Genomic DNA, 26,614 nt, shown 5'->3' with positions numbered 1-26,614 from the left:
AAACTGCATCCTCCTGATTTCTGGGAAAATGAGAATATTTTGCAGTTTTTCTCTTTAACCTATAAAACAATTTCAGAAAACAGTCTAATGAATGACTTTATCAGAATTGTAATATCAAAAAAGGGTGACCAAAAGTCCTAAAAGACAAGTATTTTCTATGCTCTAGCCATTTAAACAAGGAAAGTGTTTATATCCATAACAGTAACCTGAGGCTGCACATTGTTTTAATTTACAGGGCTTAATACTTTTGTTTTGCAGAATCATTAAAGGTACCACTTGAAACCAATTACGTATGGTTAAGCTTGGTGTAACTGGTAAGGGGCATTCGGGCCCAGCTGGCCAAGTTTATTTGTTGGTATTCTACCAAGAGGAGCAGAATCAGAAGAGCAACTTCTGTTAAGAGTGTTTCCACAGAGTCTCTGGAAGGTGGTGAAAGGAAAAACAGTTCAATTGATTTTACATGAGGTGAAGTTATTAACTGTTTCAAGCTTCTTGGGGTGGATTCCAATTATTGAATGTAAAGAGCCAATATTTTGGGATAGTTAAGAAAAATGAGAGATGGCAACAGTGAGGAAAGCTGGCTTGATTAATCTAACTTTATAAACTAATGGAGTATGTCAATTTGGACGTATTGAAAACTTAGAGCCCAGAAAGAGGTTGATTATAGGCATCACTATTGGATTGCTGTGGTCATACACTGTGGCTTAAGGTGACACATCTAATAGGGAAGAGGATTGCCAGGCATGGCCAATGTTTGAGAAATCCTAAATCGTCCCAAGCATGAGAATTTGTAACCAATAGGAAAATGCAATGCAAAACCAAAATAAATAACACTCATAATGGATAAGTTATTAGTCAATCACAAGATTATTTTTTACTTATCATAGATTGTTCCCTTTTAACCAGCTCTACTAAATAGCTGTTTCAGGTACATCAGAAGTTTCCTGGTGCAAGCTCGGTTCTTTCCAACGTTTTCCTTGCTTACGGTGTGTAGGCAACCTGTGGGTTCTTGTGGGGCCAGCTCTACTTGGGTGTGGGGAGTCCATGGCTTAGTACTCTTTCAGTTTCACTGAAGAATGGGTAGTCAATAGCACCTCCTAATGTCCTGTTCAGGAGGTTGCAGTTGGTCCTCTGGGTGCTTCTTTATCCAGATCTTCAATAACACCAAGTCGCTGGGATTTACATGGCGCAAGGGCATATCTGTAGGAAATCAAATTTATATATAGTAGTTAACATATTTCCTAAAGACTCAATGTACCTGATGGTATCCAGTTTGCTAATTTAAGCCCCATAAAGAACTCCTCTGTTATGAAAATATTGTAGAAAGGGTCTAACCTATGACATTCCATAAAATCTTAAACCCACCTTACTTCTAGGGGCTACTCTTGCCAGAAGCAGGGCATTTTCCAAGTTAAGTTGGTTCAAAGTGCATATATTTTCTGTTTTCCCAGTCAACTGGAGTCTCTAGGAAGTGTGTAATTTCCATTGAAAATCCAAGGTACTGTACTTTCACCACAAATGCCACTGCATTGTTACTGGTAATCCAATTTAGGAAAAATTGAGGCCTTCTCAAAATGCATGAAAAGGCTGTACCTCAACTTGTGAAAGTATCGACAAATACTATGAAATACTGGAATGTTACCTATTGCTTGGGCATTATGATAAAGACTGTTTGCCAGTTTTTTCCAAGATCACTGCCTCTAGAGTGTATACCTTTTAGAATTGGTGGGAACCCAGACTTAATTTTTTTTTTTTTTTAGCAGATATGTTTTTTTTAAGCAGATTTTGGACTATCATTTAAATAGTTCTCTGAAGATCAGGAGGCACAGTGTACTTCAGGATCCATTAGAGAGTAGCAGCTCACCTATATTGGATATTTTGGTGACTATCACTTTAATAAGATGTTTAAGCTTGAGCTACATCATTGTTTCCTGGTGCAATCGAGCATTTTGATTTCCGGTATCCTCAGCAGTAGACAACAGCTATCTCATTGGATTCCAAAATCTCTTTGGAACATTTAATTTTTCTATTTTCTACAGTTAACCCACTATCTTCTAGATCGATTCTTGTGCATAAACTACTGAAAAAGCATATTTAGAATCAATAAAAACAGTCATTCTCTTGTCCTTAACCTAAATAGGGCACTCTTATGAGAGCTTCTATCTCAGTTTTCTGAGCAAAGCTACCTGGAGGGAAGGCTTCTGAACTTCCACTGTCTATTGATGAGTCACCACTGCACAGCTAATTCTTTTTCATATCTGATCAATAAAATTCCCCTCTGGGAATATTGCAAGGTTTGGTGTTTTCGTAGGTAGACCCATTAAATTGGGATGACTAGAATAACCTTTTTAAATTATCTGCATACAGTCATGTGTGGGGTCTCTCAGAGTTAGTTTGAACCTAGTGACTTTGTTCCCTGCTAACACTGGGATTGTCCAATAGAAAGGCCTGCTATTTGCCTTATCTTTCAGAAGGAAGCCAGCATATAGTGTGGAGTATGCCCTATGATAGGCTACCCTAAAGTGATTCTTTTTGCTGTTTCTAATAGATGAGAAAGGGCCACTATTGCTCTCAGACACATAGGCCATCCCTTAGTTATTAGGTCCAGTTGCTTTGAAAAATACACAGTAGTTCCTTTTATGTTGTCCCAATTCTGAGTTATTACCACCAGATTGATCTCCTGCCTCTCATGGACAAATAAAAACACTTTCTGGAAGGCCCAAAGTGGAACCGTTGAAAAGCTTCTCTCCAGTAACTTGGAATGCCTATGGCATTCATCAGAATTAAGAGACCCATTTCCCCTGCATCTAATTATTTCATACAGGGGTTTATCTAATGAGTTCAAAATTCAGAATCTAGATACAGTAGAATGTATACAACCATCTTTTAGTAGTGGTAAGGCTTTCCTTCTGTCAGGGAGATGATTCACTTGTCTCTGTAAATTTTCAAAGCCCAGCTATTTAACAGCTAGATATTAGAGGAAAAAATATTTGAGACATTACACCTTTGTTTAAACAAAAGTTTAGAAAATAACCTCACACCAATACATGACATCCTAGTCTTGCTAGCAACCAAAAACCAAGTAAAAAGAGTTCCTCATTAAAATTGGTGGCCCTTTAACTCTTTCACTAATATTTTCCCCCAGTACTTGACAAGAGTTCTTAAAGCCTTGAGGAAAGGTTGTACATCAATGTAGCTACTTGTTCTTAGACCTGAGTGTCTGGACTGAGAGGGATGCGAAAGAATGCATCTTTCAAATCCTGTACAGTGAACCATTGAATGTCCCCAAAGTTGTTAATAGTATGTGGATTGGGTACCACCAGGTAAACATCTACTACAGTTTGGTTAATGGTTTTTAAATCTTGCACAAACCCAGTCTTGGGTGACTTGTTTTTGTACAGGTAAAATAGGTATATTGTATGGTGATCAACAAGACATGTGAGGCCAAATTCCAAGAAGGCAGAGAGATGGGGTTGAATGTTCCTTTTAGCTTGTTCCTTTAAGAGGCACTGTTTGAGGTTTGGAATCTTAAGCTCATCATGAAATTTAACATGTATGGGTATTGCCAGTTTTGCTACTCCTGGCTTGTGATCTACTCAAACATCCAATCTTACCGTTTTACGATGTCTTCATGCAGCAATAGTAGGACACTTCCGCCTTGATGGAGTAGCATTGCTTGAAAGGATCAAACTTCCTTTGATGGTACCTTTATATCCATATATCCAGGTACAAAAGTAACTTTAGCATTTCAATTAAGTTAATAAGTCATGACCTAGTGAAGGGATAGGACATTCAAGCATACATAGAAAATTACGTTTAAGATGAGTTGGCCTGTGGGGCAGTCTAGTGTGGTGGTAAAAGGTTTTAGTGAATACTTCTGAAACACCCATTACATCCATAGTTTGATTTGAAGGCCAAGAGAGCCAGGTATTTAGCTGAATATGTGCCCCTAGTATCAGTCAAAAAATCTATGAGCTTATTTATCATTGTAGCCTAGGGTTCCTTATGGGAAATGATGACAGATTTGGCAAGATATACAAGAACCCCTAGGCTCCTTCATTCCTGGTCACTATTGACCAATTCAGTCATCTGGCGGGTGGGCAGTTTAGGGCTCTGTGTCCTCATGAGCTTGGACATGTTCTCTTTCAGTGGGACTCTTCTTTACAATGGGGTCACTGATGAGACCCAACACTCGTTACCTGGGGTTGATCTCTTCCTTATAGTGGCCCTGGTCTTGGATTCCCTTGAGTTAGGGCAGCAGCTAACCAAGTAGCCCGCTCTTTCACTTTCCAGTGATCTTTTCGTTGTTGCACTTGGTTTCTCTGTTAAAAACATTAAATGCAACTTTAAACAACTGTATCTCAGGCATTCCCAATGCATCCTCTAGCTTGTGGAGTTTCTTTTGAATGTCTGTGTCACCTTGACTGATGGCCATTTTCAAATTTGCTGGTGCCTCAGAATCAGTGTCTAATGTATCTCATAATTTTTTTTTTTAATTCTGAAGGATTCTCACTCAGTTTTTGTTTTGCTTTCAGTGGCCCCTTTTAAAAAATCCAACTAAAATACAATCTCAGTATTATATGAGCTTACATTTGTCTCCATTGTTGAGATCCATGTCAGGAAGAACCATTATGGTATCACCATTTTGGGGGTGATTGGGGGTTTCAGAAACAGCAGCCAATTAGCTGCTTCTCTAGCTTTTTTAGCACCATATAGCATTACTCAGAAGAAAGGAGAGTGATTAATAAATCTTGTACATCTGCCCAGGTGGGTGGATGGGTGACAAAAAATAGATGAGAACAAATTTTTCATCCTCTTGAGGTCATTTCTATAAATAGTCATATTGTTTATTCAATTAGGTACACGGCAGAACATGGTGAGTGGAGCCAAATCTTTCCTGCAGGTTGTCCCCTGCCATCAAAGCTTACCTTAGCATACATTGCCCTACATGGGAATAATGGCTCCCTGACCAAATTGAGTACCCTAAAGGGAATGAGAAGGAAATATCATTCTTACCTCTTGGCCCCCCAAGGTAGCAGGCACTGGTTCAAGGCCTTGTTGGGGCTCAAGTTGTGAGGATGAGGGCTGCTGAGGAGGGACTCTGTCACCTCCATAGAGTGGAGGAGCTATGAGGGAGTTTAATTCAGTAATCAATAAAATATCCTCTTTTCCCTGGTTAGAATTGGGTAGCACACACTTTGTAGTGTCACTCTGCTATTGGAGTAAAATTTTACATTTTTTCTGAGCCGGCTTATTCTGAAAGCATAAACGGTAGAACATAAGGTATTTCAATCCTATTTTTTCCCTTTTACAAAACAAATCTAATTGTAGCATGGTATTATGAGTTACGGATGTGTTAATTGCCTATTTTTCTCCAGAGTCTAAAAAATAAGTGGCCAAGAAGTGTTGCAAAAAAAGATCATTTTTTTTTGGTTTTTTTAGGTTTATAACTAAACATTGCTCAACTTTGGAGAATACAGCCAAAAGAGCTCCATTTAGGAACTGAAGTGTCATTTCCGATTTTCCAACTAGAACATGGCTGGTTTTATACAAAAATACCCAATGCTACAGCAACAAACAAACCAGATGAGAATGTCTGAGTGTTAGTGCCTCCCTAAAAGTTGGGGTATCACTGACTGAACCAAATGGCTTTTTAATTTCTAGTTCCTCCTCAAAAGTCAGAACTTCACCAACTGAACCAAAGGGGTTTCTAGTCAACCTTTTTTTTAAATCAAGCAAGCAAAATGCGAAGAGAACCAAACCAAACCCCGTAGCTGAAGGCACCTGAATGGAAGGAAGGAATAAGCAAAACCACATAAGAGTAAGAAATAAGCTCATGTGCCAAAATACTCAACAAGAGATGTCTGTTCCAACCAATACCACAAACCATTTCCCTGCCACAAGAGTTAACTTCAATACTGAGGGACAGTGGTACCCAGTAGGGGTAGGCTCCAGGGACTGTCCCTAGGATAGAGTCTAGGAAGATGCTTGGACTCCTCACTAGATTCCAGTTATTGTCTGGGGCAAATGAACCAGGGGCAGTGAGGTTCTGGCTGACTCACCAAATTTTTAATCAAACTGAAGTTTGTTTGACGCAAAGCAAAGCTAGTCACTGATATGACCAGGATGCAGCAAGTGAAGGGTTTGAGCAGCAGCCAAACAATGAGCCAGGAAAACAAATCTACCACCTGGAAAGGAGAGAGTCAAGGGCATTTTAAGGTAAAAGAACAAGGATGTGGGTAGGAGAAAGGAACTACGTGATTTTAAAATCAGATAAATAAGTAAAGGCTGGTTAAAGTCATTTTGTCTGTACCTATGCAACTCTTCTGCTTCCGTTGCAATGAGGTCCAAGACAGGAGAATGGGGTCCTAGTTAGGCCCTTATACATCAGAAGTTCATCCATGAGCCGCTCAGGCATGCCATGCTCAGAGAAAAGGTTGGTGGTTGTGATTGGTTCTAGCCAGTTTCTTTGTGAAGGCTTGAGTCTCTGTGTAACAACTAAATCAACATTTGATTATCATGGTGTCAGGCATAAATATTATCTTGCAGAAACATGGTGGCAGACACCCTGAGAACAAACAGATGTGGGTAAAAAGTTAGTCCTGTTAACCCTTTCATTACTGGTTGCATATAGCTTGATTCAAATGTGCATCATGAAAAACATACCACTAATGTAAAGCCTTTCTAAAAAAATAAAAAAACTGTCTTTATGTGCATCTAAGTAACCTTGCCAGAAAGTAGGAGCTAAAGGAATTATGGGGTTTTGACTTTCTTTGGCCAAGTTTAAAATATAGATATGGATTTTACCTAATTTCTTTATTGAGGGGAAGTGGACAAACTTTGCTTCATCATCTCAATGAAAAATACAGTGAATAAAAAGTACCATTTGTTCCTAATTTTTTTTGCTTTTATTAAAAAGGATCATTATACAAAAATAAAAACTGTACAGATTAAATGTTTTTAGATGATCCGATGATCAGACAGAAGGTTGGTAACCTTTAAGACAAAAAAGAAAACTCAATTATAAATGTGCTTTCCAGTAACATCTGAAAAAATATAAAGTTCAATTTGAAACCAAACATAAAGGTTTCCTAGTAATGGTGCAGATTTTTAAATGTTTATTTGAGAGAGAGAGCGAGCATGAGTGGGGGAGAGCAAGAGAAAGAATCCTAGGCAGGGTCCATGGTCAGCACAGAGTTCACAATAGCTCTCAATCCCGACCTGGGATCAAAAGTTGGATGCTCAACCAACTGAGCCACCCAGGTGGCCCTGTACAGATTTTTAGCTTCATTCTTAGACTCGGGTTTTGCTTTATTAATCCTGGCATTCATGCCCTGCAAAGCTCATAACCACTGCTCAGACCAAACTTACCCTTGATGATCTCCAAATGACTTGGGTTTAATTTTGTAATACTAAAATGTTTCATGCACTACACCTGTTGCCTCCCTTCTACACAGATTATAGATATGTTAAGGAGTTTTCCTTTCTCTGTCATTTAGTTTCAAATTTTATTTCCCATATCCTATGATAATCTGCACTTCACAATCTGTACTTAAAACCAAGAAATAAACTACCTGAAATAAGTATGTGTTATGGGTCTCTATTGTGCTGTAAGAGACTAGTAGGTGAAAGGTGAAGTACAGGAAATAGACTCCTCCCACTTCTGATAGGAGTCACTTCCAGTTAGTGACTGCCTGGAGGACCTCTTAGGACCAGCCCTCTGCTATCTTCCTAAGCAAGTGGAAGGTGGAAGAATATTTGAAAGGTCATTTGTACTCTCTTGATGGAGGTGTCTCTAGGGTCAGGAACACTACTTACTGAAATTTGCAACTGCAACATCGGAGAACAAAAGAGATCCAAGGAATCTTTTTTTAACTTTTCTGTGGTACTTATCCACTTATACTCAAAACTAATCTCTGACCTGAGGAAATGTCTAATTTTTATTTCACCACATTCTGGAGAACTCTGCCATACACTGGTGATCTCTTATTTTGACAATATTCACTGGTAATACCATCTACAGATCTAATATTATTTAACCCAAAGTACCAGCTTATTAAATCCTCAAATTTCTCTATCTATGGCAACATTTTTCAAAGTGTAGCCCTTGTATCATTCAGTGTGATCACTCAATATTCAAATTCCTGGGTTGTATTGTAGACTCACATAATGGGAATCTCAAGAGCAAGGTGAAGAAATCTAATTGACTTTGGCAAAGCAGTTATCTGAAGGTAATTCAAAGTCATACTTTATCTTCTTTTATTCTGAAGATAAGATGGTACTGACTATTAAATTGTTTTTAGGATTTGCCCATGCTCTCAATTCTGCCATTCTTTTGCTAGTATAATTTTCAGCAGGATACTGCTGGTCCATTAGAAGGAGCTTGGGAATTGAATCTAGTCTTGCAAGTCCTGACTCTGTCACTTGCTAGCACAGCAAGTGCCCAAGACAGACACTAAAACCTTTCAACTCTATTAGCTGCGTTATCTGAAAACAGGGTAAATAATAGTGTCTTTCAGTTAAAGTAATTGTTCCATGACATTTTTGATGCTGGGACTTCTTTGGGGTGTTTTATATGCTATGGTGAGGGAAACATAGAAGGAAAAACAAATTTTCAATTCAACCTATTTTTCTTTAAAATATTTAGTATTTCTCTAAAGTAGAAATAAGAAATATCAAAACTAGGAAAGCTGTTCAATGAAGGTACTCCCTTTCACAATGAAAGCTAACTTGAAGAGCCAGTTCTGTTGTGTCTCCAGTTGTTGAGAATACAGTACGGAATGATTTTCCTACTGGGTGACGATATGGCTCACATATGATGAAACTTCAATTTGTGGGTGAAAAAAATATATGTGCAAATCTGTGTGGTTATCTGGAGCTATATGTAAACTTCTTAAGGATATAAATGTGCAAGCCTAGTACTACCTGTGACTAGGTCGGGGCATGCCCTTAAAAGCTTGAAATACAAAATTTATCCATAATACTAATAAGAAAGGATCAAATGAATTCTAACAGAGAATCAAACACCATGCTTAGAGAATTGAGAATACTTTTTTTCAATATAATTTACTGTCAAGTTAGCTAACAGATTCCCGATTCATCGCTTACATACAACACCCAGTGTTCATCCCAACAAGTAGCCTCCTCAAGGCCCATCACCATTTTCGCTTCTCTGCCCCTCCCCACATCAACTCTGTCCTTTGAAACTACTTTTTTTCCTCTTCCCTTCCCCCCTCCACCCTACAGTTTTAAGTTTCTTAGACTTATCAGTCGTCTTCTGTGTTGGTATTAATAATGCATATTGTGCTCTGAAACAGGCTTTAGTAGATGCTTGATGCCCATTATGCAGTTCTAATGAAAGGAACTTGGTGGTAACTGGCCAAGAAGGCATGTCGTTTCTCAGGTTTTTTCCTTAGGGTCTAACAGTTTGCTTTGTTTCATTCTAGATAGCAAATAATGACAAGACTGTTCAGGGGGTTTCGAATGATCTATCGTATTTGCATTTGTGTCAGTGTTACTCCATTCCCATTTCTCTGAGTTATACCTAAAGGGCCAGACTACCATAATCAGTGGAAGAAGTAGGACACATTGCCACCTACCTCCTGATGGAAGCTCCTGAAAGAAAATTACCTGTCCGTCTGTGTCTCAGGAAAAGCTGTTCATGGCTGAGGCATAGGTGACCTACAAGGTAATCTGTGGCATTTTGCAAATTAGGAGTTATTACTACCAAAATGTTGAAAATACTTTTAAGATTAACATTGCACAGTTTCAGCGTTCCATCTATGACAACTGTATTCTCAAACACTCATTTTATGATAGGCTTTCTTAAGCAGAAAAGGGCAAAATCTTACCTTATGCAGGTATCAACCTTATCTTTTGCATAGTAATGAGTTGAACATGCGAATATTTTGTGGTAGATGTCTAGAGGCTTGAAAAAACGATTATGGATCACTTGCTTGTAAGTTATATTTTTGCCTTCTGCTAATGCAAAAAAGAAGAGAAGTAGAATAGTGACGGTGATCCTTTCCTGAGGACTATATACTTGACCTTAAAGATAAACCAAAAGCAAGAGGCTTTTATGTTTTCTTGATGCTGTTTAGATAAACCCTTTGAGTATGTTTTTTTTTCTTCTGGAACTCATAATGATAGATTCATTCTAAAGTTACAATAACTTTTATAGAATTTGGGATACAGCTATTGAAACCAAAACAAAATGGTGAGGCACACCACTGCAGTGGAGGCAAACCATTACCGTTTCTAGGCCTGTTGTAGAGAAAGAGCAAAGCTGTACAACAAGAACCTTTAGGAAATATTAAGCTCTGAAAGAAAATCTGCTCCTAGGACCAATAAACATTGAGTGCATCCCCCAAACATTACAGACAATCAGTGATAGAGTAGAAGAAATAAATCTCCTCTCTTCCACTTGCTAACAATGCCTCCTGTTGACCAAACTCTGTAGGAAGCCAGAAGGTAAGGAATTAGCCCAGGGCACAAAGTGAGCAAAGAAGGGCAGAGGGTGAGTCCACGAGATAAAAAGGAGCTTACGCAACCGAAGTGCTAAGTTGTTAGTTGTGAAGCAAAAATAAAATGAGCAAAACTTGATTCTTCTTTATTTCAGGTGACTTTGCCAACTACCAATTTCTATATACTCAGGAACGAAGTGAGCAGAAACATCGTGCTGAGAAAATCTGGAGCTAACACATTATCTATTTCAAATAGATCTGTGACACGCTTTGGATAGAGAGGACTCTTGGTAAGTGAAACTTTTACTTTGGATATTCTAACTTTAATCAAGGGAGCCTAGACTAAGTCAGCTATGTGTTATTTCTGCATTAAAACCCAGATGGGAGTAATGCTTTCCTCCGATGGCGGGTCTGCCTTTGTTGGTGCCACAGAAGAGAGAGAAAGCATCAGATGATACATTACTTTATCTGCTGCTGACAAGTGTGACACTCTATTTCAGTGTGTGTTATGACTTCTGTTCCTAGAAACAAAGGAAGAAAAATTATTAAGCCGTTAAAAACCTTTTGAATATTCATAACAATATGCCCATGCATGATTATTTAGAACAGGAAGTCACTACCAGATAAATAAGTTAAAAATGAATCATTTTTCTTCCTTTAGCCATATTCAGTCAGTTTTGAGGCAACTACTTACAGTTAATCTTCATTATTGCTAAATTATTTTTGCTTTGGAGTCTCTACTAGCAAAGGTGCATAGACTGGGGAGCCGTCCACATGAAAATTAGTACTTGAACAAATAAAGTGGTTTCCTTGTTATATATTAATCATGCATTAATGAGGAATGGAAATACAGTTGGCTCAGAAAGTGCTTGAGTTTTTCTTAATCAGAAATAATCTTAGGAATACTTTTTAAGGGAAGATAGAATAATGACAGATCTCTGAGCCAGGTTTTCATGTTATAAACCCATAAGTTATTGATAATAATTTTCTTCATTCATATTACAGGATATAGATAGATAGATCTCCAATCTATCTGTAATTGGTTTATTTGACCAATGAAATTTAATACAGATTGTGGAAATTTTAATTGTATATTTAATATAGATGCAAGTAGGAATATCACATATGGGCAAAGACTATGAAGTGGGATTTGCTGTTACTAATTTACCAGTTAAAACAATAAATGCTATATGTGTATATAAATAAACTTTAAAACACTGGCCTAGTAATTATTTTATTTTTTAAAAAATACTTTAAAAATTTCCTCAAATATTGGAATTAATAGGCAAAGAAATATTATTATCAATTCCTTTGTATATCTCCATATTACTCACTAGCCTTTGCCCCCTTGACTGCAATAATAAATTCCCAGCCTATATTACAGAGGATCACAGAAAATAATATATTATATTAGAATAAACATATAAATGCTTTAAATACAAAAATTTGACAAAGTTCCATGAGTTTAGGAATATGATACACCAAGTTTTGATTCAAAACAAAAGAAAGTAAATGAGGTATGCCTGTATATTGTGTATAATTGTGCTTCACTTTACTGTACTTCACAGATAACCGTATTTTTTTTCCCCTGCACAAACTGAAGGTGTCTGGACCTTCTGTTGGGCAAGTCTATCAGCATCATTTTTCCATCCTTCTCCCTCAGACGTTCTCTAAGACACAAAATTGAATTTAGGCCAGTTAGCTCATCCTACAGTGGCTTCTAATGGAAGAGTCAATCATTTCGAGCTTTTGAATTAAAATAAGATGTTTAAGTCTAGTGAGAAAAGCATGCCAAAAGCCAGGTCTCTTGCACCAATTAGCCAAGTTGTGAAGGTACAGAAAAACAAGTGCTATTCCAGTGGACAGTTGAATGATAGGTAAGTGAAACAACCCTATGCCTTATATTGTGAAAGTTTTAGTGGTCAGGATGGGAGATCAAAACAGCCACAACATTCCTTTAGCTAAAGCTTAATGCAGAGCAACACTCTAACTTAAATTCTGTGAAGGCTGCAGAGGAAGAGTTTGAAGCTAGCATCAGTTGGATCTTTCATGTTATGGAGATGGCTTCTTTCTTAAAGTATAAGGTAAAGCAGCAAGTGCTGAAGTAGAAGCTTCATTAAGAGATGTAGCTAAGATAATTCTTGAAGGCAGTACACCAGCTAACAGATTTTCAACATCAACCAAACCGCCTTATAGTGGAAGATGTCATCTAGGTCTGTCCTAGCTAGGGAGGAGAAGCCCATGCCTAACTCTCTTATTAGGAACGGATGCAGCTGGTGACTTTAAGTTAAAGCCGAGGTTCCTTTCCCATTCTGTAATTCCTAGGGCCCTTAATAATTACAGTAAATCTACTCTTCTTACGCTCTATAAATGGTACAACAAAGCCCAAGTGACAGCACATCTCTCTGCAACATGGCTATTTTAAGCACCATGGTTTGGGGGAAAAATCCTTTCACAATCGTACTGCTCATTGATAATGCACCTGGCCACCAAAGAATTCTGATGTAGATGTACGATGAGATTAATATTTTTTATGGCTGCTAATGACACGCATTCTGCAATGCACAGATCAAGGAGTAATGTCAGTTTTCAAGCTTTACATTTCCTAAGGCTTTAGCTGCCACAGATAGTGATCTGGGCAAAGTCCATTGAAGATATTTTGGAATATACTCACCATTGTTGATCTCATTAAGAACACTCACAATTTATGGAAAAAGATCAAGTATCACCCTTACCAGGAGTTTGGTAGACGTTGATTCCAAACTTCATGGATGACTGTGAGGGCTTCAAGATTTCAGTGAAGGCCATAACTGCATATGTGGCGATAATAGCAAGGGAACTAGAATTAGAAGTGGAGCTTTAAGACAGGACTGAATTACTGCAGTCTCGTGATAAAACCCGAACAGATGAAGACTTGCTTCTTATGGATAAATAAAACATTTTTTTTTGAGATGGAAACTACTTCTGGTTAAGATGCTCTGAAGATTTTTGAAATAACAAAGGATATAGAATATACATAAAATTAGTTGATAAAACAGGCATCAGGGTTTGAGAGGATTAACTCTAAATTTGAAAAAATTCCTATTGATAAAATGCTACCAAACAGCCTCGTATGCTACAGAGAAATTCTTCAAGAAAGAAAAGTCACTTGCTGCCATAAACCTTATTGTTGTCTTATTTTAAGAATTTACCATAGCTACAGCAGCCTTCAGCAACCACCAACAAAAATTCCAACTTGGAATTTTTTTTTAGCAATGAGATATTTTAAAATTAAGGTTATACCTTAATACCATCGTTTTTTTTAGACAGCCTATTAAGTATGCAATCATATTCTAAAATATAGTGTAAACCTTATTATACGTAGTAGGATACCAAAAAATAAACTGGAGACATTGCAAGTTTGATTCCAGACTGTTGCAATATTATTCACTTAATTGCAGTAAAGCAAATCCAAAATATGCCTGTACATTGTTTTTTCTTTTCTTACAGAGAGCTCACTAGAACTGGAGGCATTGATAACTCAAGAACATCATAAGTAGAATTTGTTACTTAGGAATGTATTAGGTTTCAAATGCCAAAAACAAAACCTTGGATCATTGCCATTTAAAAAGGAGGATCATTCACTTACTTCTGCCTGTCCATAATCTCGAAGATGAAGACATATTCTCTTTACTACTGCACCATGCTGTGGAGGCACCATGTTGTCTCACGTTCTCAGGAGAGCTGGAAAAGGAGAGAAGAGCTATGACCCCACGTGTGTAACAGATGAAAGTGTAAGTGCTTTGGGTTATTTGTTGTGATTTCATGAATGGTATATTCGATAAAACATTCTATAAAATTGTTTTAAGAAACCCTAAACAAAAAACTCTTTTAGCTCTTTTCCACTAACACAATGCTCAATAGGCTATGTTTTAATATAATATATTAATTAGAGGAAAAACAAAGCTGTGTCTCTCTCACAAATAGAAAGTTTTAGCCCATTTAATTTTGACATGAAATCATCCCAGAAAATAGAACTGTATAATATGTCATTTAGATAGGAGTTCACTTATTTTTAAAAACTTACTGTTACACATGTCCATGGATTCTGAAGAAATTTTTAATTGCAATATAAGATTAATTTCCGTATGTAGAGGAGAGAAAGAAATATCTAAAGGATTAGAATAGATTCCACAAAACATAGATTAAAATGGTTAAAATATCCAAGATTTTATATATGTGTCAATATATTTGTATATTATCCATTTTTTGCACATACATAAGATTAGAACACAAAATATAGGAACAGAAGAACTTATATTTGTAGCAAATACAAACCTACTTTATGCAAATAGGTAGAAAATTAAGTCAAAATGAATGCCTTTAAGCAATGAAACATTACAGAAGAGATACAAGTCCAACCTCTCCGAAAGCTTATGAGAGACCTGTAACATACTACAAAGGGAATTTGGTGTTCTTGACATTACTCTAAAAATGTTAAATTCACAGTATATGTTCTTAGTTACCGGCCTCTTCTAGTAAAAATTCCTTACTACTACTTTCTCCCACTCTAAAAAGCCCACTGTGTTAAGGAGACACAAGACTGACCCAAAGAAATGTTTTCAAAATTCTAGAGAATTCAAGTACACTTAAAGCTCTCATTCTATACAATTCTCCACGCTGAGTAGAGAAAAGCATACAAAAATAATAGCAAGTATAGTACCTATGTTTGTGAATCCTTACAATTAAGTTTGGAAATTAAAATGTAGAAATGGAAATACATTTCAAGATATTGGTCTACAACCTAAAATATTGGAAGTACTCAGAGTTCTTACTTCATTCCCACCATATAACAATATTAACCCAATTTTGTAGATTGCTTGGATTTGGGGAGTAACTTGCTCTGTGTTATCAAGATTATGTCTAATGTCACCATTTAGACAGTATTTTTTCCTGCACTTACTGAGATGTTAATGTTATAAACTAAAAACATGTATTTTAAATAATAAAGTTATTTTAGATCTTTCTGCTTCATCAAGCTTCTTTTTCCCCCCAGCCAATGTCACCATCTCTTCTTAACAAAGATTTGAGAGCTTGTATTAAAAACTCTAGGAACTGCCTTTTGTTTTTTTCTACCTCAAGATAAGGAGGAAATAGAGAAATAGAGATGCAAACCAAAGTCTTGCCAAATAATTCTCTCACTGTTGTCCTTGAGGTCAGTAATTTTGACTTTCTAAGTTTCTTTTTATGCCTCTTTCTCCTTCCTTCACTGTGCCTTCACTTTTACCTCTATTACCCCAGCATTTTCCATTTTGGCCAACAATTTTTTCTGGACATCCACATTCAGTAAAGAAGTACTAATCTTTAGTTACTTTTTAAATAATATTTTTTAGTAAACCTCAGATCATGCGATTGCTGCACCCATCTGTTAGGAATGGCCTTCTAAGAATACTAATGACTTTTAAACTGCTTCATTTAATGGAAAACCTAATCCTTACTTATCTAGACATTAACATGATAGTGGACATTGTTGATGTCAATGTATTTTTTTTCCCCTGAAATTCTCTTCACTAGAAGGGGAATGCTTTCTCTTTATTATCTCACTTTCTATAAGAGTGCACAGTATTCCTCTTTCCAATTTCCTTTTTGGCAGTGGTCTCCTGGAGTCTTTCCTTCCCTGTCTTTTCTTTCTCTCAGTCATTCCATACATAGCTCTATGATATGACCTCTATAACAATGACTTTATATCTTTGGTTTTGACCTCTCTATTGAACTAAAAAAATGTACCCTCCAGTGAATCCATTCTTACACTTCTTTTGAATCTGAAAATTACCAGCTCCCTTACTAAACTCATATCTCTTCACCCCATTCCTATTCAATATCCTCTTTTGTCCTTAAGCACTCTTCATACTTTTCTATATTCCCCTTACAATCTAACCTTTGCCCAGATCTGCGACATTTCCAGTCTTGACCTCTCCTAGCTTCTTTTTCCACCTTTTCAGGAGATAGCCATATATGAATCCTCCTTGAAATGTCAAACTCTAAAATTAAAGATGTGTATATACATATATGTACTACACACATATATATGTATGTATATATATATATATATATATGTAGTTTCCATCACAAAACCTGAACATCTCAGCACCATATAGACCAAGAGAGATCACAGAGGCAGAGTAAGAGGAGGTGCTACACACTGATCACAATGCCCATTCCTCTAGGCTAGCACAGTATCATGCCATGAGGTATCCTCTGAGCGTGCCATTCCCCTGGCAGTAAAAGAAAGCCCAGGGTACACCTCCGGATCCCCAGCATTCTGGGTCACTTTCTGGTTTTGCCCCACAGAAAATTCAGGGGAATCTATGGAGCTTGACTACTAGAAATCTTACTGTGACAGAGAAGGAGGGGAGAGATTTGCAACAACCCATACTTGGATCTTGGCAGACCAAATTCCTACCCATTAGCACCTAAATAGTCTGGACCAGCAGCTTTGCTTAACTGTAGAACCAGGGCACAGGTCTGTATAATTTAGGTTCTCAAATAAAGAGATCTGCCAGCTCCAGAGGCTGCTCTGCCCTGCCCAGGCAGCAGAGGGAAGTCATTGTCCTGGCTGTTGCTAATTGAAGCTCCCAGCCTTATTTGACCAGAAATCCTGGCCAGAACGCCTAAAAAGTTGTATAGCACAACTCGCTCACCTGTGCAGAGAGAATGGCAACAGACATGATAGTCTGCAAAGCCAGTGACTCTGTTTGGCCAAGGAAATTGGGGCAAAGGTTGCCCCGGTTCAGTAACACACGCAAAAGCTTTACCAGCCTTAAAGCAAGTTCTTGTACTACTGCTGGGCAGGGAAATTAATGTGTAGCCTCACACATTGCTGAAAAAGATGTTTCAACTTACCTGGCAAAGGAACCTAACCCAAGCACACAGGAAGTTGCACTCCCCATCCAACAGCCATACATACAGTGGCACTTAAACTCAGAGCAATTCTGTGTCTCTTTCCATTTGCAGAACAAAACCAATGGCTCTATCTGGTCAGAAAATTCAGTACAGTCTTGCCTGTCCCAGGTCCCCCAGAACAAATTACATAATCCCTGGGACCCTTCCTGCTGACCTGCCAGGGCACAGAAGCTAATTCATAGCCTCACTGACTGCTGATTATAGCACCCAGTCTTGACTGATAATAAGCCTGACCAGAAAACCCAGGTGACTGCAGAACCTCTCTAGTAATTTCTTGTAGGCAAGGAACGAAGCCATCAAATTTAGCCAGTTATTGTCAGCTAGCAACACCCTCCCATCCCAAAGCCCAGGTAGTGACCTCAAACCAAAATAAACCTGACAGCAAGTCCTTCCTGCCTAGCAGATGCATCTAAAAAGCTAACTAATGTGACTAGAGAAGAATGGTGTCTGTCAAAGCAAACCTGCAGAGGCTGAAGTAGAGACCACTCACTCAGACATATAGATAACAATGTAAAGAATCAAAGATGATGACAAACTTGGTAAACATGACATGCCAAATGAATCTAATAAAGCTTGACCCTAAAGAAGTGAAGAAATGTGAACTGCCAAACAAAGATTTTAGAATAATTCTCCTCTTGAGGTTTAGTGAAGTATAGGACAGAAAAATGAACAAAATGAGAATTTCAGCAAAGAGAGAAACCATCAAAAAACAATAACAAATAAAAACTCCTAGAGCTAAAAAATACAGTGACTATACCAAAGACTTCAGTAGAGAGCTCCAAAAGCAGACTCAACTATGGGAAAAACAAAAAACAAAAACACTACTCTATAAGAAATGACATTTAAAATTATACAATTAAAGTAGCAAAAAGAACTGAATAAAAGTAAATAACTCTATAAGACTCATGGGGCACAATCAAAGAAACATTATCTACATTGTGTAAATTCCAGAAGAGAAAAATAAGAGTCAAAAATATATTTTAAACAATAGTGGCTGACAAATTTCCAAAGCTGGAGAGAACTATGGACTCAAGTCCATAAATACTCAAAAATTCCAAATGAGTTGAATCTGAATAAGACTACAATGAGACACATTAAATTGTGAAAAGTAAAGGACAGAACTTTGAAAGCAGCAAGAGAAAAGAGAAATTACATATAAGAGAAGCCCCATAAGACTATATGTGGATTTCACAACAGAAATATTTTAGGCCAAGAGAGAATGAGAGGGTATATTAAAAATACTTAAAGATAAAACTATCAACCAAGAATTCTATACTTGGCAAAGTCGTCTTTTGGAAATGAAGGAGAGATAAAGACTGAGAAAAATAATGTGAATTAAAATTATAAAAACATAAGGCAGTATAAAGCTCATGGATATTAGTGAATATAAAAAATATTCAGATTCTATATATGCTAATTTTGGTGTGTAATTTACCTACAATTGTAGGTAAAAGTTTGTCATAACTACAATAATCTGTTATTAGTTACACAATATAAAATAGGTAAACTGACAGGAGTAATCTAAAATGTGAGGGGAAGTTGTAAAGTTTAGGAATTCTAGTCAGTGAAGTTGTTAGTGTAAACAGGGTATTATGATTTAAAGATATTTATGTAAACCTCATGAAAACTGCCAGGAAAAAAATCTATATTAGATACACAAATAAGCATGATAAAGAAAACCCTCAAGCATACTAATACCAAAAGCACACTTGCTCTCTCTCTTTCACACACACACCAGTAGGATATAAGTAGGAAATAACTAAACTACAAAGCAGTCAGAGCAGTCAGAAAAAAAAACAAAAAAAAAAACACAGCAATAATAAGTCCTTACCTATCAATAGTACTTTAAACATAAAAAAATTAAATTCTCTAATCAAAAGCTTTAAGAATACCTTAAAGGTAAAATGATGAAAAAAAAAAAAACCAACCCTCAAATGCTGCCCGAGACTCACGTTAGCTTTAGAGACATGCAGAGATTTAGGAAAGAAGATAAAGATACTTCAAGAAAATGGTATCAAAAGAAAAAAAAAACATTAGTGAGGCTATACTTACATCCAGTACAAAAGTAGACCTTAAGATAAAGACAGAAGATCATTAAATAGTGATGAAGGGGTCAATCCACCAAGAACAAAATGATTGTAAATATTTATATACTCAAAATCACACACACACACACACACACACACACAAACATAGAGCAAAAAATAACAGAAGTAGAAGGATAAATAAATAGCATTATAATAGATGGGGACTTTAGTGCCCTACTGTCAGTAATGGATAGCTGGATCACATAGAGAATCAATAAGGAAACAGGGGACTTGAAAAACACTATAAAGTAGACCTTTCACATATATACATAACATTTTATCAGACAACTGGGAATGCACATTTTTCTCAACTGCACATGGAACATTTTATGGAATATGCAACACATCTTAGCAGATTAAGAGAGATTAAAGTATCTTCTCTGACCACAATGGTAGAAAAGTAGAAATTCACAACAGAAAGAAAACTAGAACATTAATATGTGCAAGAAAATTCAACAACACTCTCAACAGCTAGTGAACAACAACAAAAAAGAAAATTGAGGGTAAATTTAAAACTACCTTGAGAAAAATCAAAGTGGAAACCCAACACACCGAAACTTATGAAATTCAATAACTACAGTTCTAGGAGGGAATTTTATAGCAATAAAGGCTTACCAGAAAAGAAAAAAAGGATATCAAATAAACAACTTAACTCTATGCCTTAAAGAACAACTTAAGGCAGAATAAACAACTTTAAAGAAAAAACTGAGCCTAAATGAAAGAAAAAACTGAGTCTGAAGATAGCAATGGGAAGGAAACAATTAAGAATAGAACATAAATAGGGAACTGGAAAACAACACAACAAATTAAGCAAAATAAGAGTTGACTCATTGAAAAGATAGCCAAAAATTAAAAATCTTTTTACTTAGATCAAGAAGGAAATGAAAGAGGACACAAATTTAAAAAAATTCTAGATGAAAAGACACATTTCAACTAATACTATAGAAATAAAAAGGATCACAAAAGGTCAACTATACATCAACAAATTAGACAAACTAGAAGAAATGGAAAAAATATTGGAAACATACAAATTAACAATACAGAATCAGAAAGAAATAAGTCTGAACAGACACATTACTAGTAAGTAGGTTGAATAAGTAATCAAAAATCTCCCAGTGAAAAAAAGCCCAGAACCAAATGTACCAATAAGTGAATTTTAGCAACATTTAAACAAGAATTAATGGCAAGCCTCCTTTATCTTCCAGAAGAATTGAAGAGAAGGAAACCATTCCAAATAAACTGATTTTATGATCCCAGCCTATTTGATACCAAAGCCAGGGGGAAAAAACAAAAACAAAAAACAAAACACTACCAGAAAAGAAAACTAGGGATCAGTATGCCTGAGGAATATAGATACAAAAATATCAATTAAATACTAAGTAGTTGAATTAATCAACATATTAAAAAGATTATTCTTAATGATCAAGTGGGATTTATCCCTGGGTTTCAAAGATGGTTCAATATATACAAATTAGTCAATGTGATAAATCACATTAATAGAATGAAAGAAAAAAATGATTATCATCTAGAAAAACCATTTGACAAAATTTAGTATCCATTAATGATAAAATCTTCTAAAAAATAGGTATAGAGTGAAAATAACATAATAAAGGCCATCTAAGACAAGCCCACAGCTAACACCATCTTCAATAATAAAAGGATGAAAACTTTCCCTTTAAGATCAGTAACAAGATAAGGGTGTAATTTGGAGTGTCATTGTAACTACTGTATTGTAAATGATGGAAAATAATTGCATATGTTAAAAAAATAGTGTTATATTCTAAAAAAAATAAAAAAATAAAGTTACAAAAAAGAAAAAAGATTAAAAAACAGAACAAAACAAAAACAAGCTGTACATTTAATGCATATAATTTGATGAGTTTGATACATTTCCAATTTTTGTACTTCCTGAATTTATAGTCCTGTGACTCTTCGAAAAGATGCATTTTTCACTTATGTTTTCATGGCAGTTTCCAACATTGTTTCATTTTTATGAATTTTTAGATTATTCCCCCTTCAAAATGTACTGGAAAGAGCATTAGAGTTGGAAAGTTTGTAACCACCATGACATGGACAAATTTGGGTGAGAATCCTGAATAAATGTTAAAAACTAAGAATAAAATAAAATAAAATAAAAAAGATAAGGGTGTCACTTTCACGATTCCTACACAAGAGTGTTAGAGTCCTACTTGAGCAGTCAGCCAAGGGGGAAAAATAGGATCAGAATTGGAAAGAGAGAAGTAAAATTGTCCCTATTGGCAAATACCATGATGTACACCAGGATGTTATATGTAGAGAGAAAAACCTAAAGACCCACACTAAAAATATCAGAACAATGAATTTAGTAGTTGCCAGATACAAATTTAACAGACAAAAATTGTAGCAGTGTTTTAAGTAATGACCAAGTTTCTGAAACATAAGAAAACGATTCCATTACAATAGAACTTAAAAATATAAAATACTTTTGAATACATTTAGCCAAGGAGGCAAGAGTGCTATACACTGAACACTCTATGACACTGATGAAAGAAATCAAAGACACAAATAAATAGAAATGTATTCCATGTTTATGAACTGGAAGAACTAAGATTGTTAATATGTCTGTACTACAAAGCACTATGTATAAATTCAATGCAATCCCTATCATAATTCTAATGGCATTTTGTTTTTTGCAGAAGTAGGAAAAACCCTAAAATTTATACAGAACCATAAAAGACTCCTAATTATGAAAGAAATCCTAAGAGGGGGATGGTAAAAAAAAAATTGGGAGCTATTACACTCTTATTTCAAGCTCTATTATAAGCTATAGCAATAAAAAGAGAATGTTACTGGCATAGAAACAGAAAAACAAACCAGTGCAATAGAATCATGGGCCCTCAAACTCAAGCATATATAGTCAACTAATATTTGACAACGGAGCAGAAAAGATAGTCTTTATCTAATAATGGTGGTATTCTTTGAAAACTGTATTTTCAAATATAAGAATTAAACTTGACAACTAGCTTCTATCATTCACAAAACTTGGAAAATACACAAAGAAACTAATTACAAAGTTATTAATTAATAGTACTAGAAGTAGGGGCTTTAAAACCACATTCACATAAATGGCTAGATCATCCAAACAAAATAAAGAAACAGTGACTTTGAATGACATACTGGACCAGACGAATCTAACATATATTTAGAGCCTTCTCTTCTAAAACAGCAAAAAACACATTCCTTTCAAGTGTACATAGTATATTCTCTAGAATAGATCACATATTAGGTCACAAAACCAGTCTCAACAAATTTTAAAAATTGAAGTCATATCATACATCTTTTCCTACCACAATATAATCAAACTGGAAATCAACCATAAAAAAATCTGGAAAGAACACAAATATATAGAAGTTAAATAATTTCAAGATATACAAAATTATATTAATCAAAAAGGTATGGCACTGGCACAAAACTAGACACCTAGGTCAATAGAACATAGAGCCCAGAAATAAACTCACGATTGTGGGATCAATAAATCTTTGACAAAACATGCAAGAATATGCAATGGGGAAGGAGGAGTCTCTTCCACAAATGGTGTTGGGAACACTGGACACTACATGCAAAAGAATGGAACTGCACCACTTTCTCATGCTGTACACAAAACTAAACTCAAAATGGATTAGGGACCTAAATGGGGGAACTGCAACCATAAAAATTCTAAAATGGAGCACAGGCAGTAATTTCTATGACCTTGCTTATAGCAACATTTTTCTAGAAAACTCTCCTAAGATAAGGGAAACAAAAGCAATGATAAACTCTTGGCACTACCTCAAAATAAAAAGCTTCTGTACAGCAAAGAAAACCACCAACAAAACTAAAATGTAACCTATGGAATGAGAGAAGATATTTGCAAATAATATATCCAATTAGGGCCAGCATCCAAACTGTATAAAGAACTTTACAACTCAACACCAAAAACAAAACAAAACAAGAAAACAAGTAATCCAATTAAAAAATTGGTAGAAAACATGAACAGACATTGCCCCAAAGAAGACAAACAGATGGCCAACAGAAACATGAAGAGATGCTCAACAACACTTATGTCATGGAAATGCAAAGCAAAATCACAATCACATATTACCTCACACCTGTCAAACTGACTAAAATCAAAATCACAAGAAACATCAAGTGTTGACAAGGATGTGGAGAAAAAGGAAACCTTATCCAGTCCTGGAAGAAATGCAAGGTGTTGTAGTCACTGTGAAAAACAGTATGGACGTTCCCCAAAATATTAAAAATAGAAATACCATACAATGCAATTATTACACTACTAGATAATTACTCAAAGAAAAGAAAAACACTAAATTGAAATGCACTCCTGTGTTTATTGTAGCATTATTTACAATAGCCGAATTATGGAAACAGCCCAAGTGAATGGATAAAGAAGATGGGATGTGTGTATGTGTGTGTGTGTGTATGTACACATACACACACATACATAAATGGAATGTATATAGTCATAAAAAAATAAAATCTTCTCACATGAAACAACATGGATGGATCTAGAGGGTAAACACTGAGTGAAATATGTCAGAGAAAGAAAAACAGCATATGATCTCATTCATAGATGTAATTTAAAAAACAAATGAACAAAGGAAAATAAAAGACAAACCAAAAATCTAAATCTTAATCACAGAGAACTGAGGTTTTCCAGAGGAAAGGTGGATGAAGTATGGGTGAAATAGGTGAGGTGGATTAAGAATACACATACCATGATGAGTATTGAGTATCATATGGAATCATTAATTACTATAGTGTGCATCTGAAACTATTATAACACTCAATGTTAACTATACTGGAATTAAAATTTTAAAAATAATGAACTTGAAACAGATTAAAGACCTAAATGTAAGACTGGAAATCATCAATTCTAAACAAAGGGAAAAAATCTCTTTGGTATGGGTCTGGACAAGGACTTTTTGGGTGTGATGCCTAAAGTACAAAGAACAAAATCAAAAGTCAAAAAAAAATGGGTAGGGATGATTACAACAACCAAAATCTTCCATAGAGAAAAAGAAATGTTCAACAAAATCAAAAGGCCATCTGTTGAATTGGAAATAATATTTGCAAACAAGGGAGGAATTAAGACAGCAGAGAAGTAGGGGGACCACAGGCTTTCCTGGTCCCTCAAATACAGCTATAAAGAAGTTGGATCACTTGGAAAACCCAGGAAATCGACCTGCAGAGTGGCAGAACAATATCCACAGTCGGAGGGAGAGAGTATGGTGGGCGGGAGACTTACTTCAACAAACAAATCAAAGCACACCTAAAGGTCCAAAAGTTCTACCACTGCAAGCAAGGAAGAGCTCTGCAGAGGACTGACCAGTGGGAAAGAACAGCCGAAATGCAACAGCAGAGTACAAACAGCATACACCAGAAACACTTCCTGAAGTATCATGCCTTGGACAGGATATGACTCTTTTTTAAGATAGTAGTATTCTCAGGTGCAGGAAACAATACAAGCTTTTAAAACATGTAAAAGACAGAAACTTAGCTAAAATAACAAGACAGAGGAATTCTCCCCAAAAGAAAGGTCAAGAAGAAATCACAGCCAGGGACATGCTCATAAGAGATATAAATAGTATATGTGAACAAGAATTTATAACAGTCATGAGACTAATAGCTGAACTTGGAATAAACATAGGAGACACCAGAGAAACTTTTCCTGCAAGAGAAAAGGCCTAAAAACTAGTCAGTTTGAATGGGTGCCTGGAGGGCTCAGTCGGTTAGGTGTCTGACTTGGTTTCAGCTTTGGTCATGATCTCAGGTTCATCAGTTTCATGCCTGCTTTGGGTTCCTTGCTGACAGTGCAGAGTCTGCTTGAGCATCTTTCTGTCTCCCTCTCTCTCTGCCCCATCCCCTCATGTGCTCTCTCCCCCCTCAACAAGCAAAAAAACTTTAAACCTAGTTAGGCTTAAATGAAAATTGCTATAACTGAGAAGAAATACTGACTGGATGTAGTCACAACAAGGATTGAAGAAGCAGAGGAGAGAATAAATAATATGGAAGATAAAATTATGGAAAATAATGAAGCTGAAAAAAGAGGAAGAGAAAATTGCTATGATGAGGGGAGAGTTAGAGAACTTAGTGATTCCATAAAATGAAACAATACTCATATCAAAGGAGTCCCAGAAGAGTGAGAAAACGGGGCAGAAAGTTTCAATGAACAATTTATAGCTAAGAAATTCCCTAATCTTGGGAAGAGAGTTCTTCCCTAAAACTCAGCAAAATCAGGTCAAAACCACAATATATCACCGTGAAGCTTGCAAACCACAAAGATAAAGAGAGAATTCTGAAAGCAGCTAGGGGACATAGGTTCTTATCCTACAAGGGTAGACATATAAGGTTAGCAGCAGACTCGTCCACTGAACCTTGGAAGGGCAGAAGGGAGTAGCAGGAAATATTCAGTGTGCTGAATGAGAAAAATATGTAACCAAGAATTATTTCTCTAACAAGGCTGTCATTCAGAATAGAGGGAGGATAAAGAGTTTCCCAAACAAACAAACAAACAAAAAACTAAAGGAGTTTGTCACCATTAATCTAGCCCTACATGAAATTTTACAAGGGACTCTCTGAGTGGAGGAAAAAAAATACCAAAACAGCAAAAACTACAAAACCTGAGAACATCACAAGAAGCACCACTTCTACAGGTAACATAATGGCACTAAATTTGTATCTTTCAATAATCACTCTGACTATAAATGGACTGAATACTCCAATCAAAAGACACAGAGTGCCACCACTGTTATTTAATATAGTGCTGGAAGTCCTAGCACCAGCAATCAGACAACAAACGGAAATAGAAGGCATCAGGATTTGCAAAGATGAAGTCAAACTTTCACTTTTCACAGATGACATGATGCTCTACATAGAAAACCCCACAGACTCCACGAGAAGCCTACTAGAACTGATCCATGGATTCAGCAATTTGCAGGGTACAAAATCAAGTGTGTCTTGGGCTTTTCCCTTATTATTTTCTTTACTTTTTTTTTCCTCTTCTTTTTTTTTGGTGGCGGGGGTGGTTATGTTTAAATGAAGTTGCTTTTACAACACCAAAGACTTAATCATCCATTTCCTACATAA

General features: G+C 36.1%; 3 long non-coding RNA genes across 5 annotated transcripts in view; all 3 read right to left on the bottom strand.

The window, feature by feature from the left end:
* Nucleotides 1-901: 901 nt before the first annotated feature.
* On the bottom strand, nt 902-6,543 carry LOC115273623. Of its 2 annotated transcripts, none has more exons than XR_003900873.1 (4): nt 6,314-6,543; nt 4,200-4,322; nt 3,615-3,772; nt 902-1,200 (listed from the first exon to the last, which is right to left on the bottom strand). It is a non-coding gene; the product is annotated as an uncharacterized LOC115273623 (long non-coding RNA). The 2 variants fall into 2 exon arrangements; XR_003900874.1 differs by lacking the exon at nt 6,314-6,543 and adding an exon at nt 6,063-6,155.
* A 348-nt stretch (nt 6,544-6,891) lies between these two features.
* On the bottom strand, nt 6,892-9,972 carry LOC115273621. The gene is made up of 3 exons (XR_003900870.1): nt 9,852-9,972; nt 9,600-9,693; nt 6,892-6,996 (listed from the first exon to the last, which is right to left on the bottom strand). It is a non-coding gene; the product is annotated as an uncharacterized LOC115273621 (long non-coding RNA).
* A 621-nt stretch (nt 9,973-10,593) lies between these two features.
* Nucleotides 10,594-26,614, bottom strand: part of LOC115273613 — a 136,268-nt gene continuing 120,247 nt past the window's right edge. The window contains exons 3-5 of one of the 2 annotated variants that reach the window (XR_003900865.1): nt 14,092-14,186; nt 13,199-13,302; nt 10,594-10,984 (exon numbers count right to left, since the gene is read on the bottom strand). This is a non-coding gene — a long non-coding RNA (uncharacterized LOC115273613). The remainder of the gene's footprint in view (nt 10,985-13,198; nt 13,303-14,091; nt 14,187-26,614) is intronic. The other variant, XR_003900868.1, reaches the window with a different exon arrangement.

The sequence above is a fragment of the Suricata suricatta genome, chromosome 2 (genome assembly GCF_006229205.1).
Source record: "Suricata suricatta isolate VVHF042 chromosome 2, meerkat_22Aug2017_6uvM2_HiC, whole genome shotgun sequence".
NCBI lineage: Eukaryota > Metazoa > Chordata > Mammalia > Carnivora > Herpestidae > Suricata > Suricata suricatta.
This window is presented reverse-complemented; position numbering and strand designations above follow the sequence as displayed.